This window comes from Lagopus muta, chromosome 12, assembly GCF_023343835.1.
Source record: "Lagopus muta isolate bLagMut1 chromosome 12, bLagMut1 primary, whole genome shotgun sequence".
NCBI classification, from domain to species: Eukaryota; Metazoa; Chordata; class Aves; order Galliformes; family Phasianidae; genus Lagopus; species Lagopus muta.
In genome coordinates this window covers 13,351,383-13,365,718 of record NC_064444.1, presented here as the reverse complement: position 1 = coordinate 13,365,718, position 14,336 = coordinate 13,351,383, and the positions used below count along the sequence as shown (strand labels likewise).

At 37.3% G+C, this 14,336-nt stretch overlaps 1 protein-coding gene across 1 annotated transcript in view; it reads right to left on the bottom strand.

Moving 5' to 3' along the window:
* Positions 1 to 5,468, bottom strand: part of NKD1 (NKD inhibitor of WNT signaling pathway 1) — a 215,439-nt gene extending 209,971 nt beyond the window's left edge. Inside the window, exon 1 of the mRNA XM_048958766.1 lies at positions 5,379 to 5,468. The gene's annotated coding sequence lies outside the window, so the exon portion shown is untranslated. The remainder of the gene's footprint in view (positions 1 to 5,378) is intronic.
* Positions 5,469 to 14,336: the final 8,868 nt, after the last annotated feature.

Genomic DNA, 14,336 nt, shown 5'->3' with positions numbered 1-14,336 from the left:
TGAATACAGACTTTTGTGCTCAAAATGTTACAGAACTTCACTTTTAGCTATACTACGTATCTGTGATACAGTCATTAGAGAAAGGGAGCACGCACACAAGAGTAAATAAAACAGTAAGGCTGGCTTTATTTTTAACTTCCTATGTAGAAAGACCTCCACATTGAAGAATTTCAATTAAATAAATCATTTTCATTAAGAAAAACAAATCACTTGAATAAAAATTCCTTATGAGGACTCCTCTACGAACTCCTACAGGAAAGACTGAATATAATTCCTTTGTGAATAGTTTTACCTGCTTACAAAGTAAGGCAGGAAACAATAACAGGAAGGAAAATTGAGCAAGACCACTTTACTGCTTGTTACTAAAATGTCGTGTAAAAGGATCACAAGACTAAGGGGATCTTGAGAATTAACTTATTTGAATGGGTTCTCATAAAACTCCATGGTAGAAAGGACATGTGCAGGTGGAGCCTGCTTGTTCTCTTCCTCCACAGAATTTAGACTTTGCCAGGTCTCCACCAGATAAGATGACTGATTTCATCTATTTTTAGCTTAAGATCTTCAGTTTCCTCACTGCAGACTGGAGAAGTACACAGCTGTGGTAGCAGAGCTGTCTGGATTTTTTCTTGTTCTCTTTGAATAAGCTTGATCTTTCCATAAAGGTTCACCACTTTCTGTATTATTCACCCAAAAGCTATTGACAAAGGGGTCAAAATGAAATGTTTTCTACCCTCCAAAGAGAAACATCAAGATGGTAAGCTATATACGCACAAGCACAGCTAAATATGCAATTGCCATTTCCTGAAAAGGATAAGAGAAAAGTTACTGGCAGCATAAAAGTCCAGTTGCAGATGTTGGTACTAAGAGGTGCTCCTTTTGTGACAGCTAAGATGTTGGCAGCAATATTGCCAGAAAAATCTGGAAAGGCAGCAAAGTTGAAAAAGTGTACAACAGACAAAAGAATTCAGGAACAGCGTTTGCAACTGGAGGGCCTTTCTGTACTGCTGATTACTAACTTCCCTGTAACAGCTTTGCCTATGATCACATTTAAGTTCCTCCTACAGAGTCTGCTCTGTTTCTACAAAGTGATCTTTATCCACAGCAAGGACCAAACTTCCTGATGGCTACAGCTGTGCTGCTGAACCAACAAACACTAAATGAAGGGGATGGAGCTCCAGACCTGAGCTGCTGTAGGAAGACTGTGATCAAAAGCTAATTATCAAAGATTACTGTGAAGTCTAGGTTTTGCTTAGATCTATTGATTATTTTCAAGTGAATGCAAGATTTAAAAAAGGTACAGACAAGAACTATAGAAAATGAGAAGCCAAGAAGCCATTTAGTTTTGTTAAGATGTCTGAACTTTAAAAAAAATCTACAGAATTTGGAGAAAATATATTTATGCTTTTCTACAAGTACTTTAAAACAGAAGCTCATAGACAAATCTTTAGGCTTGCTCCTGTGAAAAATGGATGGATTTCCAATTCACCACATATTGGCTCAACAGACTCAACTGAGAAATTGGAGGGAGTGGTTGTCAAGTAGCAATGGCAAAGTTTTATGCGTCTACATACTTCTGAGCACTGTCATTGCATGAGAGGCCAATCAGTTCATGCATGAGCACCCAATCAATTTAAGCGTGAACTGCCAATTTGTATATACACAGATACCCAGCATGCACATGAATGCCCAATTAGCTCACACATGAGTTCTTAGTTGGGCATAATCTGCAGGGTCTGAGTCAGCTGAGGCTGGCTGCACTGGTGAGATGCTAGAGAAGTCCATGCATTGATCATAATGGATTTAGTCAGCTCTGAAGCCCAGTATAAATAACTCAACATGCCCAAACCACAGGCTTCTGAAGAAGCTGCTGCCTCTGCTCAAACATCTAAGGAAGAATGGCAACTATGAGGAGAGGGCACACATGAAGAGACATGAAGACAAAAGGGGACGGTTGAGGAAATGGATGGAAGAGACTGCTGAGGGGATATGGCTGAAGATGTGCTCCTGGGAGGAGGTACAACATAGGTTTTAAGACATACAGTACGGATGAGTGTTATGGTTCCCAAAAGACAAGAAACGTAGTATGTTTTAATGAGGTTGTCACCTCACTAATTGCAAATGTTGATAAACAGTGCAAAAGCTGATGGTGTATTCAATCCCATAACTGTGATTAAAAAGTTACTGCTCCTCTGAGTTTTCAGTAGCCTCCATGATTACCACCTACCATTCATTATACAAGTAGTTTTTCATATTTTCTTCATTAGAGGACTTCTAATAACTACGGTTACCTCAGTCATTCAATCCTCCATCATTAAGTTTCAGAACTTAATGAGAAATTATAACCTGTAACAACTAGGGGAAGGAAGAAAAAAAATTTATTTGAATTGATAGCATCTACAGATAATCAACTGAATCCCTGGAAGTTGTACCACACGTACAGTGCTGAACTAGACTGAAGAATGGCCCAGAACACTGGTGATTCAAAAGAGACAGACAGTACTTTACTTTGAAAATGGCTTTACAATCTTAACTGAGAAGGTGGAGCAGCAAATGGATTAATAAAAAAAATACAAAGAATGAACTCCTGAACCAGAGCATCCTGAAACCAAGAATTTAGGACTACAGGCAAATCTTCTGAGAGATGAGCTGCCATATGGATAGCAAGAGTTAATATGGACTAGCTCTTAATCAAGAAATAAATGTTTCAGGGTCCTTCAGAGAGTCTGAAAAAGTTCCATTCTAGGGCTCAGTGCAGATATACAGAAATTACAGTTCACAACTGTTGCTTATCTTTCTGAACACGTATAGATTTGCTATTATACACTGTGAGAACTATGAGCCTGAAAGTTCCAGTGAAAAAGATATCTCTTAAGCCTTCACTTCAGATAGCATGTACATTCTTAGTATGACCATCAGGAAAACATCTAAGCACTGCCAGGGATTTCCTGGACTCTAATATTCATCTGTAGATCTAGGTTATCAAAGTTCCAAATAATTTTTGCTAGTTATTTACGTTTGAAAACATCAAGCAGGCAATTGAAAAGCTGATAGCATTTTTACTAGTGAAAAGAAAGCTCCCCCATTAGTGTTAGCATATTAAAGAGCTCAGGGGTGTTTTACAGTAAATAAAGATGCTTTTGCTGGACAGTTGGCCATGAAAGATGCTTTTCCCAAGCAATCCTGGGAAAAACAAAGAAAAGCAATATCTTGCCTTTAAGAAAAGGTAAGATTCAAGTAGATATATTCTATGCCCATACCCAGAAGAAAGGTTATAATATTGTCTAATCAACAACAACCACAAAAAAAAACAAAAACACAGCTTTACAGCTAATAAAACAGTACAAAATATGTCCAAATTAAACATTGATTCATACTTGTGGACATAAGATCCCCTCTTCATCTTCACTGATAAGCTTAGTGTTAAAGAGATAAGATCCTAAGCACTTGTAAGACTCAGTAAGAATAACATATCAATAGATAATGTTTAAGTTCAAGCTGGATACCTTCAACAGCCTTTTATTTTCCCTGAAAAAAGAGAAATTCTGTCTTGAACGCAGGAATTCTTTCTGTGCTCCGTACAGATTTCTAGTCTCAATCTACCTATGCAGCTGTTAGCTATTCATAACAGAAAAAGTATTTATAAGCAATGTTATTGGTACATGACACACTCACAAGCTAGATCAATAGGTAAGGAACAGTTTCTGATTTATAATCCATCCTTTTTTCCTATTATCTTCTTCAGATAACATTTGAGAACTTTTTAACTAAACTGATATTTTTGAAGGAAACAAATTGAAACTGATAAATATGTAAATACAGATTGAATTTTTGAAGGTTTCACATTCTTAACAAGGAGCATCATTATAAATGTGCTTTTCTCTGACACAGAAACCCACCAGGATATTTTATCTAATATTTACATTTGAGGACTACAAGAACATCACCACGAAAAAAGCTTTCAAGCACTAAAAATCAGTAAGGAAATATCAAACTATGATGTTATTGTTTACAAAAGCAAAGTTAATCAATGTGCACAACTGACAGGTGTATGCACCTTCTCAACAAGCTACATTTATAAAGGAAAAATCTGCAAGAAGAAAATACAATGGCTATTTTTATTACCATAAAATCATTAAGGTTGGAAAATACCACTAAGGTCATCCAATCCAACCACCAACCCATACCCACCATCCCTACTAAACTATGCCCCTCGGTGCAATATCTACCCTTTTCTTGAAAACTTTCAGCAATTCCACAGCCTCCTCCAATACCTAACCATCCCTTCTGAAAGAAATGTCTTCTAATGCCCAACCTGAACCTCTCCTGACACGTTAAAACCATTACCTCCTGTCCTATCACTAGTTATCTGGAAAAAGAGGCCAAGCCCCAAAACGTCATATATGAGCATCATATGTAATTTCTGTGATAAATGCTCCTTCAGTGACAGTTAAGCATGTTCAAATTTATGTCACTTGGGCTGAAAATTATCCCCAAAATAACTTCTGAGACAGGAGAAAGTAAAATCACTTTTAGAATGTGATCAAAATGCACAACCGATGATGTTAAAAGTCAAATATTTTCTTTATGGGGTCTCAACAAACACTTTGCTCCTTATTACTTTTTCCTATTTTTTCTTTACCTTTAACCAGTCTAAAAATAAAATTAAAACCATTAATAAATATACCCACTGAAAAGATCAAGTTATGCATCTGAACAGTACATACAGCAAATGAACTCATGTATTATTTATGTTACTGAAGATGGCGTGCCAATAGTTGACCACAAGTACAGTCCTTTTCAAAGCACATTAAGCTTCCAAACAGATTCCCATCAGGTTATCATAAGAATCTTAGCAAACTCTTTCCACTTAGCATCAGTTTCAAAAGAATTCCACATGAATTAGTAGCTAACTATCTTCACTCCCCCCTCTGCTCACTAGTTGTCTATTTACATCCTTAAATACATCAAAGCATTTGAAAATGTAGCCATTGTTATATCTGTGAATAGGTTTTTTCCTTTCATTGTCTCCTTCCTTTTCTTCAATACAACAGAAATAAGTGACTCCAACATTCCAATAACTATTCAGATAATGATGACTTAATACTGTATTAAGTATGCAACATCAAGCTTAGATCTATTATTTTAACTTCATTGACTTCCAATAACTCTACAGATATAAAACTAGTTTCTTTATAACTACGCACCTTCAGTGACTTTTCATTTTTCAGCTACCCAGTCATTCCACATATATTGCTATAACATGATGGAAAGCACAGCAATACGAGAGTAGAAGCAAAATCCTAGGCTACAAAAAGTGAGAAAATACACAAATGCAACAGCCAAGAACACAGAAACAAAGGAAAAAAAAACCTGCTTACCCTTAGAATGCCTCAGGTACACAGGACTCTCCAACAAAAAAGCCTCACCTCCACTGCCAACCCTTAAATGAGGTCTAGGAAGGAATGGATCCTGGCTCCACCCCTCCCAGTCACTCAGGTACATTGCATGCACCTGAGCTCACCTGGGTTGGCCCTGCCTTCCCACCAGGGGCCTCAATCACTGCTTCAGGCCACAACTTAGCACTTCTGCTACACCATGACAGATGGGTGTTGGAGGGGCTTGCTTACTACTGTTGTGAGGCTTCATTCTCACAGCTGAAAATAACACCTGGGATGTTTGAAACTAACCTAAGCTGAAGACTACCAAAGGCAGTTCTAAATATTACTAGAATGTAAGCATTTAAGTCCTCTTGTTTTTTTGGATTTTTGCCTCTTCTCCCACATAGCTGCAACAGCATGAGAGAAAACTGCCTCAAGTTGTGATAGAAGGTTGAGATTGGATTCTGGGAAGAATTTCTTCTGAGAAAGAGTCATCAGGCACAGGAAAGGGCTGCCCAGTGAGAGTGGAGGATTCACCATCCCTGGAGGTGTTCAAGAAACATTTAGATGTAGTACTCAGGGACGTGATTTTACAGGCAAATAGTCATTGCAGGTGAATGGTGGGACTAGATGATTTTGGAGGTTTTTCCAACTTGGGTGATTCTATGATTCTAAATAGAAGTGTATTTGACAAGAATTGAACTGTCTAACTTCACTGAAAAAATACAGGACTTCAATTCTGCTATTGTATAAATAGGTTTGATGTACAGGTTTATTTTATATCATTTTCTATCTTCAAGCATATATGTAGTACATTCATTTAAATCAGAAAATAAAAACCTGTAAATAAAATCTTTGTATATCACTTATACAATACGTACACACTAGAATCCAGGCTAAGAAGAAAGTAAATGATTTTTTTTTTTTTTAATATGGCTTAGAAAATTTTGGAGATCACCCACAACCATGTTGCTTGTACAATAGGTAAGACTTTAACAACTTACTTATTTCTTAAACACATTTCAAATCATTGCATCTGGATACATGCTCATTCATAGAAAGCAACAGCTATCACCCTCTGCCAGCGACGTGATATTCTGAAATCTTTTAAGCCATTCAACAACCTGGGTGCTCCTCCCCACACTTTCAGTGGTTTATCTTTGATTGTTGCTGCTGGAAATGGTATTGTCTCCCAGTGCATATAATTAGAAAATAAACTCAATTGCTGATACCGAAAAAATTGTCAAAGATTTATATAAGGAACCTCTCAAAGCAAATGGTAAATTAGCCTGTGAATTATGCTTAATATAGTAAAATGATCAAAGTCACACACATTTGGAAAAGCACAGGGAACCAGAAAATGTACCAGACCTTACAAATATAAGGAATTATCAAAGACCTCCCAAATGAATTAAGTTAATTCAAGCCCCTTGTTCACAATTAGACTGTTATCATGAAATCAGCCATTTGGTTCACTACTATCACATCCATGCAGAGAAAGTAGCACACTCTGGGAAAGAGTTAGATTATTAAATCCTCACATCTTTTCTCTTCCTTAAAAAAAAAACCCTCTGTTTAAAGAAATGTATTTTCTTTCATGTGAACTTGATGCTGTCTAATCTAATTCTTGATGTTTCTTCCATTGTACGGCGATGTGTCCTTTGAGGAAGAAAAACAGCTTGTGTTTTGATAATAAACACAAAAAAAAATAGTTGGATCTCTGTTTTCAAAGAGACAAGCTGTTTTTATTTCCTCTGAAGAAGCTCATTACAATATGATGGACAAAATGTCAGAAATAATTAAGTGCAAAAGGTGATATATATTTGAGGCTATGAGGAGGAAATCAACCACTGGAAATAATGTTGCTTTTCTGCAGTCCTCTCTTCCCCTTCCCCATAAATTCTTAGTCATTTGATGTGAGTTTATTACCAAGCAAATTAAAAGCAAAAGAAAACTAAGAAGAAAAAGTAGTACCATACGAAATGCTATTAACAGGCTGCTTCTTAGTGGAAAGAAAGTTAAAAGAGCTTGCTCTTAGAATAGAGACTGTTGCAAGACAGTGTTCACAGGCAAAAAAAAAATCAAGCTGTTTGCACTTCACAGACGGAGCAAAGCTTTCTGTGAAGCTCAAAAGCCTTTGGACTTTCCTCATTTCATATTGAGGAGGTCGTGCCTCCCCCCACCCCAGGGTCAGCACTGTAAACATCAACCCATCAAGATAAGAACGTTAAGGCAGACGATATTAATTACCTGTCCTTTCAAGTCATCTCTGTCTTACATCTGTTTTCCTCTTGGTAACTTTCATCCAGGCCAATAAAAGCAGAGGAGGGGAGAAGGGAACAAAAACAAAACAAAACACAAAACAAAACAGAAACACAAAAATAACTCCATCACTTCAGCTGCTTTCTTCTTTTCTGGGTCGCTAATGGCACTTGAGTGCTTCATTTACTGCTTAAATGCACTCAAGCACAGTACATTAACCTATCTGTTGTGCAAAACAGTCAGTTAGCACTCTGCTAACCAAAATCTGTATGCAAATTGTGAGGTTAGCATTAGTCACTCCTTGCTATTGGTTAAAATACATTCTGCATCTTTTAGTAGAGTTTGGACATCTTCCTTTGCTTGGTTTTTATTTCAGTGTGTAATTTGTCACTCAAGCCAGATAGAAGGTTGACTACCAGCACCTGTCATTTCAGCACTGGATGAAAGATTGGCTGTTTTTTGCTGAAGTTGTAACATAAAAGAAAATGATGATTTCGCTAAACTACATAAGTTTCTTTTTTCAAATGACATTGTAGCCCCCTTTTGTTGCTCTAAACTTAGCTTCAACTGTAGTAATTTTGAAAAGGATGGTATTAGTTCAACAATTTTTTTGTTTTATAAACAACATGGAGTTAAGAAAAACGGGGTAATCCACCAGATAACTTCTACTCTGGCTGGATGGCTAGGCTTAGAGAGTGGTGATGAATAGAGTTAAATCCAGACAGCAACGGGTCACAAGTGGTGTTTCCCATGTGCCAGTACTCAGGACCATCCTGTCTAATATCTCTATTGATGATTTGGATGAGGAAATCGAGTGCACCCCCAGTAAGCCTGCAGATGACACCAACCCGGGAAGAACTGTCAATCTGCCTGAGGGTAGGAAGGCCTCAGAGGGATCTGGACAGGTTGCATCACTGGGCTGAGGCCACTGGGATGAAGTTGAACAAGACCAAGTGCCAGGTCCTGCACTCTGGTCACAACAATCCCAGGCAAGCTACAGGATCAGGCAGGGTGAAATATATGGAGAAAACAGACCTGGGAGCTGTGGTCGATGCTCAGCTGAACAGCAGTCAGCAGTGTGCCCAGGTGGCCAAGAAGGCCAATGGCACCCTGGCTTGTATCAGAAATAGTGTAGCCAGCAGGAGCATGGATGTGAATGTCCCCCTGCACTCAGCTCTGAATCTTGAGGACTGTGTTTAGTATATGATCATTTACTTGACAGTAAGACTCTTGGTAATGCAGCCTACATTCATTTCAGTCCTTTATTTGGAGTGGAAAGCACCATACCTCCTTTATATTCCTTAACTTAGCCATCTATGCATTTCTATTTGCTTTCAAAGTCTCAAATTGCTACTGCAGCTTGTTTCTTGCAGAAGGCCTATTAGTTTCACAGACACAAAGCTATTGTCTTCTATGCAATCAGTACAAGGATCCATTAGCTATGCCACATTACACATAAATATAATGTTGAAGAGTTGTGTCTGCTATAAAGAAATGATACATACATAAATTTTTATTCACTAAATGATAGGATTTGCAATTCCAGTGAACTTTCATAATGTTGCCAAGAACAGACCAGATAGATTCTGTGGTGAAATCTGGACTATTTTACATTGTGGCTATTTTACTGCTCAGTATATAATAACAAGGTTATGTCCTGGGTAGTTCCTGAACTTTCTTTCCTATGTTCTCTATGGTATGATTAAAAAAGAAAGAAAGAAAGAAAGAAAGAAAGGCCCAACGATTTAATCAATCATCACAGTACATTCCCCAACATACTGTTGGGGAAATTATGTTCTTATTATCACCTGCATCAATAAATTGATCCCAGCAATAAAAAGAATAATTACATTCCATTAGTGCAATACTTCTATAGAATAACATAGCATATGAGGTGATAAGGTATATGAATTTGTAGCGAGAAACTCCACAGTAACAGAACATCAGCCACCTTTTAGCTGTACCCACATTCAACAAAGCAGCGCCATTAACCACAGTAATGTTAGACGTGTTAAACTTCACACTGATTACTTCAGGTAGATCTGGGGTCTGAACAGGCCCACATGAAGCCAGCACAGTACCTGTAGGCACACGGCCATCCATGCAGCAGCCATGCCCATTGATCCATCTCTGCCACAAATTTCTGATGCTAACTTTTGCGAGATGACAATACTGTTATTTTCCCATCTGTAAACCTGGAATAACATTCATCTCCTCCTACCATTTAAGAATGGGATGTATAAATTAACCAATTTGCAAAATATTTTGAACACTGAAGTATGTAAAAATCCCATCTAGGCTATTTTATGAAAAAGTAACTGCAATTCTGATGTAGGCTAGTCAAGGGACTGAAATATTCAGGCCACGGATTGGGAATATTTCAAAGATTCTGACTTAACACCGCAACAACTTGCAAGCTTCAGCCAAACCAACTAGCAGCATGATTGCAATGTATGGTTGTTCTCAACTGTCAGGACAAATGTGGTAATTAATCTAATAGATCCTTAAAAAGTAAAACCATAACATGCTAACAAATCTGGAAATTCTTAGCTTGTGCCTGGATTCAAAGATCAAGTTTATAGCATTCGGTTAGATATCACGTGGCAATAAGGTTTTAGACATCACCTATGTCAACAAGGTAATGATATATCATCCTTAAACAATAAATTTGATATTGTTCCACCATACACGTATTGCCTGCTGGTGTTTAACTGGATAAAGGCACATTATGGTTACTTTTTTCTGACACTGTGCAAAAGACGTGTACAATTCAATTCACTAACCTTAAAGAAATTTCACATCATACTTACAGGCAAATTAATTATGTTTCAGTCAAAAACACTTCAATTTAAATGGCTATGTAGGTAGATAGATTAAGCCTTCATTTTTACTTTGACTTGATGCTGCTTTTCAATTTCTTGATTTGAATGCAGCATATTTGTTATTTGTAATTACTTTCCTGACGAATTACTAGGCTAAATTCGAAAACTGAGAGAAACAATTTTAGAAACAAGCATTTTAGTTTTAACAGTTCTTTTTAAATGACAGAGGAATTCAGCTGATATCAAATCCCACTTTCATGCAAGAACAAGAAGGAACAAAAGTTAAAGCGATGGATTAACATTTAAGGAATGTTTCTCTCCAGGACATTGATCACATATTCTAGACTCCTTGTGTTTATAATGATAGATGCAGGTTAGCCCTTTATCTAAAGCAAATCATCCAGTGAAAGATGGCATTGCATCTATAGAATCTCTTTAAATGTCTAGATAGCAAATGTCAGAACCATTTGATCTGGTTTCATAAAATGAACTTTCAAGACTTTAAAAGATAGTTTACACTTTGAAAAATCGATTGCGAACTTCTGTGTTGATCTCAAATAATAGAAAGAAGACACTCACATGCTATAGGAAAAAGGAGGTGCAGTGCTGTATGAACATACAAAACAAAGCAAGCAGTCTAATGTTTTCTGGATGTGTTTTCCACACAAATTTAATACAGACATGGGCAACTTGCATCCTGTTCCAATTTCTCTCCTCAGTAACATGAGATGTATAATAGTGCATGGGACATTTAACACCAAAAGCCATGCTTCTGCACTGGCACAGTCCACAGAAACAGCATTACAAAACCATCTGAACGATTAAATCTCCCAAGCACCAAATAATGTAGGCTGAGTTTTTGGTGTTGCTTCAGAATTTACACGTATTCCTGGAATTCTTGAAAAGCAATAGTAGTTTCTTAGAAATGGAAAAATCATTAGGAAGCAATGATAATATCATAGAAAGGAAGGGAAAACACTTGGAAGAACCTTTCTGGAACTTTTCTGTTTGTTAGATTAAGGAATTTGTGGACAGCACTGAAAAATCCCTGGAAGGGTTCTCAATCTCAGAATTCCTGGAGAGAGCAAAGAAAGCTCTTGAAATTCCTAGAAAGTGCTCAAATATTTCTAGAAGTGTTCTAGATCCAGGGATCCTGGAAAGCTTATCAAGTTTCCTGGAAAGCACTCAAAAACTTCTGGAAAGATACTGGATCTAGTGATTACTAAAAAGCACAAGACAATTCCTGGGCACAAGGAAATTCCTAGGAAGATCACAAAATTCCTATAGAGTATTGACACTCAAGACTCCTAGAAGTAACTCAGAAATTTCTAGAATGCTTGTGTATTCCTAGGTCACACTGGGAAATTCATACGAACAAGGAATTCCTATGCTGTGTCACGGGACACATGGGAAGATCTAGGAATATTCTGGCAAGGCTCCAAATGGTAGAAGAGAGCAAGCCACTCTTGGAATATGCTGTTTCTAATTCATTGTTTCCTGTGGTTCCAATTGGTGTAATAAGAAAAAGTTCTTCCATAGCTAGTATTTATATCATCTTGGTAATTAAGTGATGGAATTTTGCAACCACTGGAAAACATGCTTTTAAAAAACCAAGAAATTAAATAATGCAAAAACACACAGAATCAAAAGGTAATAAAAGCCATTTGTGAGCGTGTGTGTGTTGAAGCACAAACACCATAATGTTATCTGGAAATTCCTAGAATGTTTTCATCATACGTAGCATACATGAAGAAGAAAGGCACTATCAGCCACACAAAAACCCAGACACAGAAAAAATCAAAGTCTGAGCTAAACTGAAAAAATCTAGGTCTCACTGCTAACAACCACTTATCATTGCTTTAATACGCTTTGTTAGAAAGCACTGAAGAAAAAAGGAAAACGACCTGTTAGAGTATATGCTGCAAATGAGAGCACTGGTAAGAGGGAACAAGAATGCTAATGATTACTGATAATTAATAATTAGCATTTATATACCTTTTCATCTATAAACCTAAAGTCCTTCTTAAAAGCATGTAGCTGTTGCTCTCTTCAAATAATAGATGAAGGAGGAAACGGTCTATCCAGTTCATTTGTATTGAAAAAGCAAACACTGATGGTACCTTGGCACCTGCCAAGTACAAATCTTGTACTTCCAAGTTCTGCACCAAATGCTTGTTATGAACAATTACTGTCTCAAAGTTTACAGCTCAGATGACTATGAAGAGACGGGGAGAGAGGTTTAACACAAATATGGCTTTAAATATACTGCCCTTTAAGTAAGCTTTTCTATGGGAGGAAGGGACATGGATTGGAGGATGAGATAAAAGAAACATGAACAAAAAAAGACATCTGAAGGAAGAATTGTAGGCTAGATAGAACTTAAAAGAATTACTGTGTGGAAATGTGGAATGGGCAAGGTTAATGGAGGGAGAGAGAGCTGGTAAGTCATAAGGCAGAAGAAATTCACCAAAATGGACACCTACTTGCTGTTACTAAGGGAACTGAAGTACCCTTGGTATTTGCTCTTTGCTGCTAGCCCTATGTGTGACTTGTTTGGTAACTTCTCTCTGCAGACAATTCCTCAAAGCTGCACAATAATGAACACCCAGTGGCTCTAGAAGAGAATAGATCCAACAATGATGACAGTCACCTCCACTCAGTGTACCAGGACAAAGTTTGCTAAGCTATGTATTCAACTAGGGAAAATAATTTGTGGAGTAATTAGGAAGTGAATTAGACTAGACATAGAGAAATATTTCTGTTTCTTTGTACATGCATTTGTGTGCATGACTGAGCCCAAGTATAGAGATCCTTTGATTCTCCAAACTAGCGGATGTTGCACTAACCTGAAAGCTTATGAGGGCCTACTCGACTGGAAGAGGACAGTTTGATCAGACAAAGCCTGTGTTTAAAGACCTGTGGCAACAGCCAAATATCAACAGTGAAAACACACAAAATATCTGGGATATAATGGAAAAGCCTAAATTTATCATTCAAAAATCAGCTACTTCTAAAATGTCTCACACCAGTAGGTTACATGTTGTGAAACAGACCTGTCTGATTCAGAGTTTGTTATCTAAAAAGGTAAGAAAGACAGAGGTAAGAAATAAAAACAGCAGAACAGAGCAAGCCAGCAACTCATTCAAGTCACTCAATGAGCTGATGGCCAAGAGACAGAAATTAAACTTTTAAGGTGACAGTATGTAGTCAGACAGCTAGAGCAATCCTGGTGTATTTCTGTCCAGATGAGAGAAGTCATCTTAAACTATGACTGAATGTGAGAAAGTGAAATTACAGTATAGAGCGAGATTATGTCAAGCCACTTCAAGAAGTCCAGTGTGACACTGGTCAAACACTGAGACAATGCAAACTGCCTAAAAATATTTCAGAAAGAGTCAATTGGTGTTCTTATATTATGACACTTGGCTGCAATTTTGCAAACATTGGTTGCAGCAGCGCAACACATGAAAACAACCCCCTTTTTCTTCCTTTGTTTGGACAACTGAAAAAAAAAAAACCAAAAAAAAAACCCACACATAACACATGCACATACAAAAAATCCCCACCCAAAATACCCCAGCCATTAAGGTTGGAATTGAAATAGCATATTTAACAAACAAAAGGCTTTATTTACAAGATAAATGGAGAGTAGGATGGTTTTCTGGAAAAGTCTTCAAGTAAATTAAACTGAATAGTCACTTGACAATGAAAACAATGAGATTCTGAGACTAATCAGGAATAACAGTATTTTTTAACCATTATGTTCAGCATTGCTAGAATCTGCTTAAAAACTGCATCTGAGCTGGCATCGAGCAACAGGTAAGTTACAGACAGTTCTGAGAAGAAAGCAGTTAATAAAACAGTGATGCATAGA